Source organism: Carassius gibelio, chromosome B5 (genome assembly GCF_023724105.1).
Source record: "Carassius gibelio isolate Cgi1373 ecotype wild population from Czech Republic chromosome B5, carGib1.2-hapl.c, whole genome shotgun sequence".
Classification (NCBI taxonomy): Eukaryota; Metazoa; Chordata; class Actinopteri; order Cypriniformes; family Cyprinidae; genus Carassius; species Carassius gibelio.
The window spans coordinates 7,746,590-7,758,093 of record NC_068400.1 but is presented as its reverse complement, the minus strand read 5'-3'; the positions used below and the strand labels follow the sequence as shown (position 1 = coordinate 7,758,093).

Here is an 11,504-nt window from a genome sequence, read left to right as displayed (position 1 = left end):
CCCTACAGGTGCAATTACCGGACTTTTACTTTCACTTTTAAATTGGTTAATAATACACATAAATAGTTAGATTTAATTCACACTGACAAGCTAAACCAACATATCTGATTATTACCGGTTCAGGGCTCAAGGATAAATTATTTCTGGCCAGAGATACGTGAGAAATAGGAGAGATGAATCACCGCTGTGATCACGAGCGTCTGGAGTAAAGAGCTCAGAATAACGAATTTATTCCTGTTTTAAAGCTTTTAAAAATAAATTATTACAGCGATATCACACAATCAACCAATTAGAACACACCAAGAGCTAAATTCAGATGTTTTTGAACTGTTTGTGTGAAAATGAAATATTTGTGGCTGCCTATCTGAAATCACCGCTCCGATCAGCACGTACAGTGTCGAGCTCAAAACAAACGAATTTATTCTTGTTTAAGAGCTTTTTTAAATAAAATATTACCACAAATGCACACAATAAACCCATTGTAACACAACAAGAGCTAAATGCAGGTGTTTGTGACCAGTTTAAGTGTGCAAGACTATTTGAAAGCGCGACTGGCAGAATAACATTTCTCTCGAGCTGCAGGTTTCTGCATTTCGACGTATGAACGAACACATAACGGACAAGATTATTTCAAAATAGCTTGGCGAATATAAACGAAAACAGCTGTCTTTCTGTCTTCAATTTTAATCTATATAAAAAAGGAAACTCATTCGACTTGGCTGCTTTTTTAATGTGTGCGTATTTATTTATTTACCTTTTTATACATTTTGTATAATTTCATAGTTTGTGTATTACAATTATAAAAACAAAAATAAATTTAGCCACTCACATAGAAATAGCTTAGGCCTTATTCTTTTCTGACAGTTTTAGGGATTTTTAAAAATCCTAAAAAAAAAAAATTATTTGTGCTGCAAATAATAATTTCAAACTCATTTGATACTGACCTATGACATCCTGTGACATTATATTTATTTGAATTTACATAATCTCATGGATGTAACAGTAAATCTGTTCAGCTATAATGCAAGCAGAACTTTCACAAATGCTTATGAGTCATTTAAGGATTTGATAACACTGTAAAATAATGTCTAATTTGTTAACATTAGCAAATGCATTGATAACACTTTATAATAACTGCACTCATTAGTAAATAGTCAGTTCATGCTTTATAAAGCCTTGTCCCAACATTAATAGTCAGTAGTAAGCAGTTTATAAATGCAGCTATAAATAGCTTGTCCTTGGTTTATAAGCACATTTATTAAAAAGGAGAGTAAAGGGTCAGTTATCTTCCTATGAAAAATAAAAGATAAAAATAAACAAACAACAACACAGATTGATACAGAACTCAGAAATTTTATTGTGGATTTATGATAAAATCAGCCTGTAAAGGAATTCATACTCCTCCTCATACTACTCCATACTGCTTTTTCAATATGATGCCAATATACTGAGATGTTAAATTGTGAATAGGTTTAGGATAGCTTAAATGGTGTTGCCATAGAGATTTATTAAAGTAACATAAAAAAATACAATAGTTATTTTACTATATCTTTAAAATTTTTCATTCTAACTCTTCATAATTTTTTATATAAGTAGAAGTCATCATTTGAAGGAAGCACAGTAAGTTTCATAGCTTTATCATTTTCAAGAGCCAGCATAAAATTAAAACTATCATAACTTATAAATCAAGCTTGCAATTCTTAGTACCAATAATGGTCACCAGAGGGAGCTATAGGATTACTTTTAAATAATTATTGTAGAAACGAGTATGATTTAAATCATTTATAGAAATCTTAAAAAAAAAAAAAAAAATGAATTGTATGTATTTTACTGATAAAATGACCCTCACTTAATTAGAATAACATGCTGAAGTATTGTGAACTGTATATTAAGAATAATTCTTTATAGGCTTTATGGACAGATACGTTTTGAGTGACTCTTGAAAGTTCAGCACCACATCCTCTTTTACCACTGTTTAAAGAATTAATCTTACACAACAGGTGTGAATGAATTTTGGATAGCTTGAATGGTTTTGTCGTGGTGATTTTTTGAAATAATAGTAAAAAAGGAACCAGTAAATGTCTTTTTATTTTTTTAAAGTGCAGCTTCTAAACACTTCAAAAAAATGTACACATAGAAGACCAGTCATTCTGAGGCATATTTCCTCAGAATGACTGGTCTCATGACCATAGTTTCATGACTATACAACACTATATGGATGATAGAAAATTAAAAAACTATCATACATCTGATGTCACTCAGTTCCACTGTCACTGTGGGTAATGTGTGTGTGTGTGTGTTAAGTGAATTAGGTGTGAATCTATCAGGGTGCATTTAGTCTCCAGCGCCAACATTTTACAGAACTGCCACTTTCCTGGAGTCTCCAGAATTACTCGGTGTCAGGCTCTGAGAGACTTAAGATTCCAAAAAATGATTTAATTAGAATACCATGAAGTATTGTGAAATACTATATATTAAGACTTTATATATAGGCTTAATGAACAGATTAGAGTGACTCGTGAAGGACCAGCACCACCTCCTCTTGTCCGATGGTTTGAGGAATATATCTTCCAGAATCTGGGATTAAGATTTAGGAGCTCATTTTTATTCCACCTCCTTTCCTGAAAGTCTGTCTTGCAGAATTGACTAAAAATTAATCTTCACATTAATTCCTAATTATTTTGTAATTCTTTTTGTCAGTTCTTCTTGACCTGTTTTTTTCTTCTTCTTTTCTGACCTCATGACCCAGTCAGCATTTTTTGTACAATGGTCAAGTCTTAACTTATCCATTTCTGTATTGCATTTGTGTTTGATATTTCTCATGGGTATTTCATAATTTTCGACTTTACAGTTTGAGTTAAAACTCTATTTTAGCGCATTTCATCTGTAAAAGAAAACAAGCCTAATAATTCTACACATATGAATATAAGGAGTTTTTCTCTTCCAGCTTTCCTGGACTATTGTATAGCACTCATAAATGATTAAATAAAAAATAATGGTCGTTATTAAGATTGATATGGTTTGGAATTGGTAAAATGTACTTGGAAAAAAATCACAATAAAACTATTTTTTTCATGTTTAAGTTTGGAATATTAACTGACATGAATGAATGCTATATAAATATTGTTGGTGTTAACATAATGTTTATAAATGAAATCTTATTGTACAGTGTTACTAAAGTTATATATATATATATATATATTGTTCTGTGAATGTGATTTTAAAGTCTAGATGATTCGGATTAACCCTTTAACTGCCGTATCCTTTAAAACCTCACTGCCAGAGGGATATTGTGAATGCATGTGCCTGCTGGGCACAGTTTACCTGATGCCACGGGGGGGTTATGGCATTGGTGGCTTGAGCCCGCCATCGCTGCTTGCAGCTATATTTATTATTATTTTTATTTTTTATTAAACCTTCCGGGGTGTTTTGGGGGCCTTAACATGCTCAAAAACTCTTGAAAATTGGCACACACATTGGAACCTGCGGCCATCAGGACGTCGCAGAGACTGGGACCCGGGCGTGGCACAGGGGCTCTACAGCACCCCCTGGAACACAGTCAGAAATCTTGAACCATAGCTCACACACACTTTCATGTATTTATATGAAACTCAGTACACTTATAGATCTCATTGAGCTGAACAACTTTCGCACTCTATATCATAGGCTCCGCCCAACAGGAAGTCAGCTATTCAGGGCTGTTTATAAAAAGCATGCTCTGGAATTTGATATACTTGTCATAGGTTTTTTACTTGATTGCCACCAAACTCGGTGAACATGATCTCAAGACATTGGGGATGAAAAATTGCGAGGGGATTTTTGATATCTCGAACGGTTTGCCCGTGGCGAGGCGTGGCAATTATGACGAGAAATGAGAAACAGGAAATGTCTAATAACATCCACATACATTTCCTGAATTGGATCAAACTTCATTGGTTTGTTCGTTGTATGATACCGATCGCATATATGTGACTATTAAGAGTCAACAGTATAGCGCCACCAACTGGCAGCAGGAAGTGTGTCATTTTCCAAATGCTTTGAATTCAGCATCTTATTTTTACTTGATTTACTTAAAACTTCATCAGAATAATTACAAAACACGGCCGATGTAAATCTGTTGTGGGGATATTGATATCTGATATAGTGTTGCCATGGCAACGTGTCAAACTTGAATGTTCTGTTATGGTGAGTTTGAGGCAGACAACAAGCTCAGATTTACATGAAACTCAAAACACATATCAGTATTAGTGATAGCTAGACAATGGCAAAAGCTTTTAAAAGGGCGTGAAGGAGGCACTCTATAGCGCCACCTTTTGTCAAAAGTGGGGGGGTTAGTTTTAGCTACAGACACCAAACTTGGTACATAAATTGTTCTTTTCAAGACGGACAACTTTCTAATTCACAGTCATCAGCTACGACCAACAGGAAGTCGGCTATTTTGATTTGAATATTTAAATTGAGCTCTGATTTAATGCATACTCCTCACAGGAAATGTTCACTATACTCACCAAACTTTGTCTACATGTTGAAAAAACATTGAGGAATTTAAATTGCGAACGGATTTTGGTTAGCTTGAACGGTTTTGTCGTGGTGATTTTTTGAAATGACAGTAAAAAGGGAATCATTAATTGTCTTGTATTTTTAAATTGCAGCTTCCAAACACTTAAAAAAAAAAATCATACAGAGATCAAATCATTCTGAGGACATATGCATAGTTTCATGACTTTACAACACTGTATGATTAAAAGAAAATTAAAAAACTGTCAGACATCTCAACTCACTCTGTCCCTCTGTTTGAGGAATGTATGTGTGCTGACTGAATGTGTGTGTGTGTGTGTGTGTGTGTGTGTGTGTGTGTGTGTGTGTCTGTGTGTGTGTGTCTGTGAGTGGGGGATGGGCATGAGCTGAGTGGCAGACACAATGAGAAAGAGAGAGAGAGAGAGAGAGAGAGAGAGAGAGAGAGAGAGAGAGACTTAATCATCTCTTTAATCACCAGAAAAAAAAAAGTATTTTAAATTGTTATTTTTTGTTGCTGTTGCTAACATTGCTGTTTTCATTACAGCTTAAGAAATCTCTTAGGCCTTATCCTTTTCTGACAGTTTCAGGAATTAAAAACAAAATTCTAAAAATACTTATTTGTGCCGCAAATAATAATTTCAAACTCATTTGATACTGACCTATTCCATCCTGTGACATGACATTTATCTTAATTTACATAATCTCATGGATGTAACAGTAAAACTGTTCAGCTCACAGATGAAGACTAAGCTGTAATGCAAGCAGAACTTTCACAAATGCTTGTAAGTCATTAAAGGATTTTATTACACTGTAAAATAATGTCTAATTTGTTAACATTAGTAAATGCATTGGTAACACTTTATAATAACTGCACTCATTAGTAAATAGTCAGTTCATGCTTTATAAAGTCTTGTCCCAACTTATATAGTCATTAATAAGCAGCTTATGAATACAGCTATAAATAGCTTGATCTTGGTTTATAAGCACATTTATTAAAAAGGAGAGTAAAGGGTCAGTTATCTTCCTATGAAAAATAAAAAAATGAAAATAAACTAACAACAACACAGATTGATACAGAACTCAGAAATTTTATTGTGGATTTATGATCAAATCAGCCTGTAAATGAATCATACTCCTCCAAGAAGACACAAGTAGTTCACACCAAACTTTTTCAACATGATGCCAATATACTGAAGATGTTAAATTGCGAATGGGTTTAAGATACCTTAAATGGTGTGGCCATAGCGATTTATTAAAGTAACATAAAAAATAATACAACAGTTATTTTACTATATCTTTAACATTCTTCATTCCAACTCTTCATAATTTTTTATATACGTAGAAGTCATCATTTGAAAGAAGCACAGTAAGTAAGTTCATAGCTTTATCATGTCCAGGAGCCACCATAAAATTAAAACTATCATAACATATAAATCAAGCTTGCAATTCTTAGTACCAATAATGGCCACCAGATGGAGATATAGGATTACTTTTAAATAATTATTGTAGAAACGAATATGATTTAAATCATTTATAGAAATCTTTCAAAGAAAAATATGTATTTTACTGATAAAATGACCCTCACTTAATTAGAATAATATGCTGAAGTATTGTGAAATACTGTGTATTAAGAATAATTCTTTATAGGCTTTATGGACAGATAAGTTTGGAGTGACTCTTGAAGGATCAGCACCACATCCTCTTTTACCACTGTTTAAAGAATTTATCTTACAGAACAGGTGCGAATGAATTTTGGATGGTGATTTTTTGAAATAACAGTAAAAAAGGAACCAGTAAATGTCTTTTATTTTTTTAAGTGCAGCTTCTAAACACATCAACAAAATGTACACTTAGAAGACAAGTCATGCTGAGGAAATATGCATAGTTTCATGACTATACAACACTATATGGATGAGAGAAAATTAAAAAACTACCATACATCTGATGTCACTCTGTCCCTCTGTCACTGTGGGTAATGTGTGTGTGTGTGTGTGTGTGTGTGTGTGTGTTTGTGTGTTAAGTGTGTGTGCTGAGTTTGTGTGAATGTGTGGGAGAGGGGATGGGCTTGGTGTCAGAGAGAGAGAGAGAGAGAGAGAGGGAGGGAGACTTAATCATCTCTTTAATCACTAGCAGAAAAAAAAAAGCAATTTTGTGTTGTTGTTTTTTCATCATTACAGCTTAAGAAATATCTTAGGCCTCAACATCAACTGTTGCTGCTTTATATAGCCTTCTCCCAAAATGAATAGTCATAAGTAAGCATTTTATAAATACAGCTATAATTAAATTGTTCATGGTTTATATGCACATTTATTTTGAGGAGATTAAAGGCTGTAATCTTCCTAAAAAAGTAATAATAAAAAAAATAAACAAACACAGAACTCAGAAACATTTATTTCAAGATGCAATAAAAGAAAACTGTACACTATATATATATATATATATATATATATATATATATATATATATATATATATATATATATATATATATATATATATATACAATTGCATAAGTTTATATAAATTTTTTTTATCAAGTGTACAGCTAATAATAATAATAATAATAATAATAATAATAATAATAATAATGCATTTTATTTAAGGCGCCTTTCAAACCACTCAAGGTCACCATACAACAAGTAACAACAGTAACAATATTAAATAGAGTTGTGACGTTCGCGAACGAACCGATTCTTTTGAACGGCTCATAAACATGAACGATGGGAGCCGAGTCGCGACTGGAGAGGAGCCGTTCTTTCTATCGTTCTTTTTTCCTATGCGTGTTCATACAAATGAGCTCCGCCAGGAGACAGAACAGTTATAGGGGGAGGGGCGCACCCAGCGCAGGCCAACCCTTTATAGCGTGATGATATTAGTTATTAGTTGTGCATGCATTTACATTGCATTTTGTGTTCATTTAAAACTTATTTTAAAATCATTAAAAATGTTCTTTTGTGATACTGTACTTGTATAGAGGTCGGGATCGTTGCGTCACGTCGCAATGCATTGTGGGAATCGCGGTACAGAAGTAGATGTACTGTATAGTAGGCATTAGGTAACGTTGGTCATTTGGTCATTAATATTGATTATTTTTTGGTAAATGGTTCAGTATTGCTGTATTGTGAACTGCTGTAATCGGTTTCATGATCGACAGGGCAAACGCCTCGTGAATCATATTAGTTTTCAACATTTTCCTACTTGGAAAAAAAACACAAGGTGTCTGAAATCACCAAGAGGCGTCAGATGGCTTGGGTCGCCACTGTACGGAGGGAAACCATCACCTTCGATAATATTATAATACATAGTTATGGTGAGACATGTTGTGTATGGTCTCTCTCTCTCTCTCACATACACACACACAAACTCAGACACAAACACATTACGTTTTCTCTAGTTTTTGGCCAGTAAGGGAGTCAGTTTAGTGTCTGTATTTTTTGTTTAAACATTTTCTTTTGACCCAATCCTGAACTTAATTTGCTTTTTGATATTTTTGTGCTGACTGTATTTAACAAATTTGAACAACTTGTTTAAAAAAAAAAAAAAAAAAACTGGAACAAACTTCAAAATAGGAAGTTAAGCGTCTTGTTTTGGTGAATGGTGGGTTGTGTCTGAGGTGAATGTTCGTCAATATTATACCGGATTACAGAACTACCGGAGGAAAACAGTGGATTTTTGCAAGTATGATAGGTGAGTAATTACTCCTGAAGTGTAACAAACCTGCATAGACAAGCTTCATAACTCGCAGAATCTGATAAGTGTGTGTGTGTGTGTGTCACCACTGATGCTTGGTTAATGTTAACATTTCCTTAGTGAAAAAGATTGTTTTCTCCACGTTTAATTTGCAGATCCATTTATGATCTGCAGGTGAGCCTCCAGTGACTTTTTAAAAAGTGAAAGTGACATTTTTAAATTGATCGGAGGTGTAAGCGCTCACTCCACAGACCCGGTAGGATAAATTATCAGGGAAACTGAGGCTTGGTAAACTTTCATGTGTTCATAGGGATCGATTCCGCCTACAACCTCTTTTTTTTTTAATTAGCGTTGTTTGGCTTCATTATTAAGTTTGTCCGTATAGGTATAGGCAACTTTTTTTGTCACGTTCTATAACTTTTTCTGGAGACTGGCTATTATCTTATTACAAACCTGCTTTGCGATGCCTCTAAAATGGCCGCCGTTACCCACAATGCACCATTCCATGACGTCTACGCCCGAGCTCTATAGAAATGTTTCACTAAAAGCTGTTTTCCACAGACATTCATTGCAGCCCACTTTGTTATTGTTCATTGACTTGAAGGGGCTGATGTCCTATTTGCAAAGTTTACAGTAGTAATAGTATGTAGTATGTAGACATTTCCATTTTATTTATTCTAATTTTATCTACTTAAAAAAAAAAATAGTTTTCTATCAAAATGTTCTTGTGTGATAACAATGTTCTTGTGTGGAAGTGTTTGTAGTAAAAGCTGTTTTGCACAGAAATTCATTGCAGCCGGCTTTGTTTTTTATGTTTATTTGTGAGTAGGTATTGTATGAATAACATAAGTCAACGTAGTTTTACACACACACACACACACACACACACACTTTGTACTAAAGGTAAATCAAAATAATGATGTCACTGTCTAAGCAGAGGGATTTGTGCAACCCTATGGAATATAGTCGACACATGAGAAATGAGGTAATAATCAATATTTCAGAATAATTCAAACTCAGATATTGGTGTGTGATATCGGAGCTTTAATTATTTGACTACAAATCTCACCTCATAATACCTCCCAGTGATTATTTCCAGGATAAACTGAGATGCTCCCAAGCTGGCTTCTTAAAACTGACTAAATATTTAAAAAGAGCCAAAAGAGCCATTCTTTTGAACGGCTCTTTGAAAGGAACGGATCGCGAAGATCCGGATCCCCTCAAAGAGCCATAAATCCCATCACTAATATTAAAACAAAAAATAACAGTAAATAACAATGTCAATAAAATAACGCAATAATATTAGAATAGCACAACATATTGTGGAATACTATATTAAGACTTTATATATAGGCTTTATGAACAGATAGGTTTTGAGAGATTCTTGAAGTACTAGCATCACCTCCTCTTGTACGACGGTTTGATGAATATATCTTCCAGATAGTACCGCCGCTCCCTATATGCAGAATACGCAGTCTTCGTAGGGCACCAACTCCCAAAGGGGGCACCATCCCAGTAGCTCAAAAAAAATAAAACATGCGCCATTCTCCCATCCGCGCTCGCGACCGCTCGGACATTTGCGGATGAATGTTCGTAATTGATGGATGGACATCTATGCCCGGGTAAAAGACATCAGCAATCCGGCACAGAGAAAAGAAAAATAAAGTAAAAAACAAAACAAAAACAGGCATAAATTTGGCTTGACATTGGACATTTGAGAGTCTCAAATTTAGGGACCGTCTCTAAAGTTACATGTGATATTGTTATACACTTTTCTAACATCAGTAGCATTTGAAGAGAATTACTTACAGTCATAAAAACAACTGTAATTGTTCATCTACGTGACAGCTTTAATGCACAATTAAATTTAATGTTTGATGTTTATTAAAACAAACTGTAAGTCATATGTAAATTATGCTACTTTTTCACATGGACTCAAAAGCAAATTTGAAGCTCAATAGCATTTGAGGAGAAAGACTTGCAGTCATAAAACAATTTTAATGTGTTAATTTAGGTGTCAGCTACAATGCACACCTTATACATTTACATATATCTATCTATATCTATCTATCTATCTATCTATCTATCTATCTATCTATATATATATATATATATATATATATATATATATATATATATATATATATATATATTAAAATAAAGTGTTACTAAAGTTATATATATTGTTCTGTGTATGTGATTTCAAAGTCTAGATGGGTCGGATTAACCCTTTAACTGCCGTATCCCTTAAAACTTGATTGCCAGAGGGTTACTGTAAATGCTTATGCCCGCTGGGCACAGTTTTCCCGATGCCACCGGGGTGGCGTTGCACTGACGGCTTGAGCCCGCCATCGCTGCTTGCAGCTATATTTCTTCTTATTATTATTATTTTTTTTATTTTTTTTAAAAACTTCCGGGCATTTTTGGGGGCCTTAACATGCTCAAAAACTCTTGAAAATTGCAACACTCATTGAAATCTGCGGCCATCAGGACGCCACAGAGACTGGGACCCGGGCGTGGCACAGGGGCTCTACAGCGCCCCCTGGAACACCGTCAGAAATCTTGAACCATAGCTCACACACGCTTGCATGTATTTATATGAAACTCACTACACTTATAGATCTCATTGAGCTGAACAACTTTCGCACTCTATGTCATAGGCTCCGCCCAACAGGAAGTCAGCTATTCAGGGCTGTTTAAAAAAAGCATGCTCTGGAATTTGAAATACTCCTCTGAGGTTTTCAACCCGTTCGCCACGAAACTCGGTCAACATGATCTCAAGACATTGGGGATGAAAAATTGCGAGGGGATTTTTGATATCTCGAACGGTTTGCTCGTGGCGAGGCGTTGAAATTATGGCGAGAAATGAGAAACAGGAAATGTCTAATAACATCCACATACATTTCCTGAATTTGATCAAACTTCATTGGTTTGTTCGTTGTATGATACTGATCGTATATATGTGACTATTAAGAGTCAACATTATAGCGCCACCAACTGGCAGCAGGAAGTGTGTCATTTTCCAAATGCTTTGAATTCAGCATCTTATTTTTACTCTATTTACTTAAAACTTCATCAGAATAATGACAAAACACGGCCGATGTAAATCTGTTGTGGGGATATTGATATCTGATATAGTGTTGCCATGGCAACGTGTCAAACTTGAATGTTCTGTTATGGTGAGTTTGAGGCAGACAGCAAGCTCAGATTTACATGAAACTCAAAACACATATCAGTATTAATGATAGCTAGACAATGGCAAAAGCTTTTAAAAGGGTGTGAAGGAGGCACTCTATA

At 34.5% G+C, this 11,504-nt stretch overlaps 1 long non-coding RNA gene across 3 annotated transcripts in view; it reads right to left on the bottom strand.

The window, feature by feature from the left end:
• Positions 1–2,069: 2,069 nt before the first annotated feature.
• LOC127957968 (uncharacterized) overlaps positions 2,070–11,504 on the bottom strand; it is a 121,393-nt gene continuing 111,958 nt past the window's right edge. For all 3 annotated transcript variants that reach the window (XR_008153920.1, XR_008153921.1, XR_008153922.1), the window contains exon 2: positions 2,070–2,711. This is a non-coding gene — a long non-coding RNA (uncharacterized LOC127957968). The remainder of the gene's footprint in view (positions 2,712–11,504) is intronic.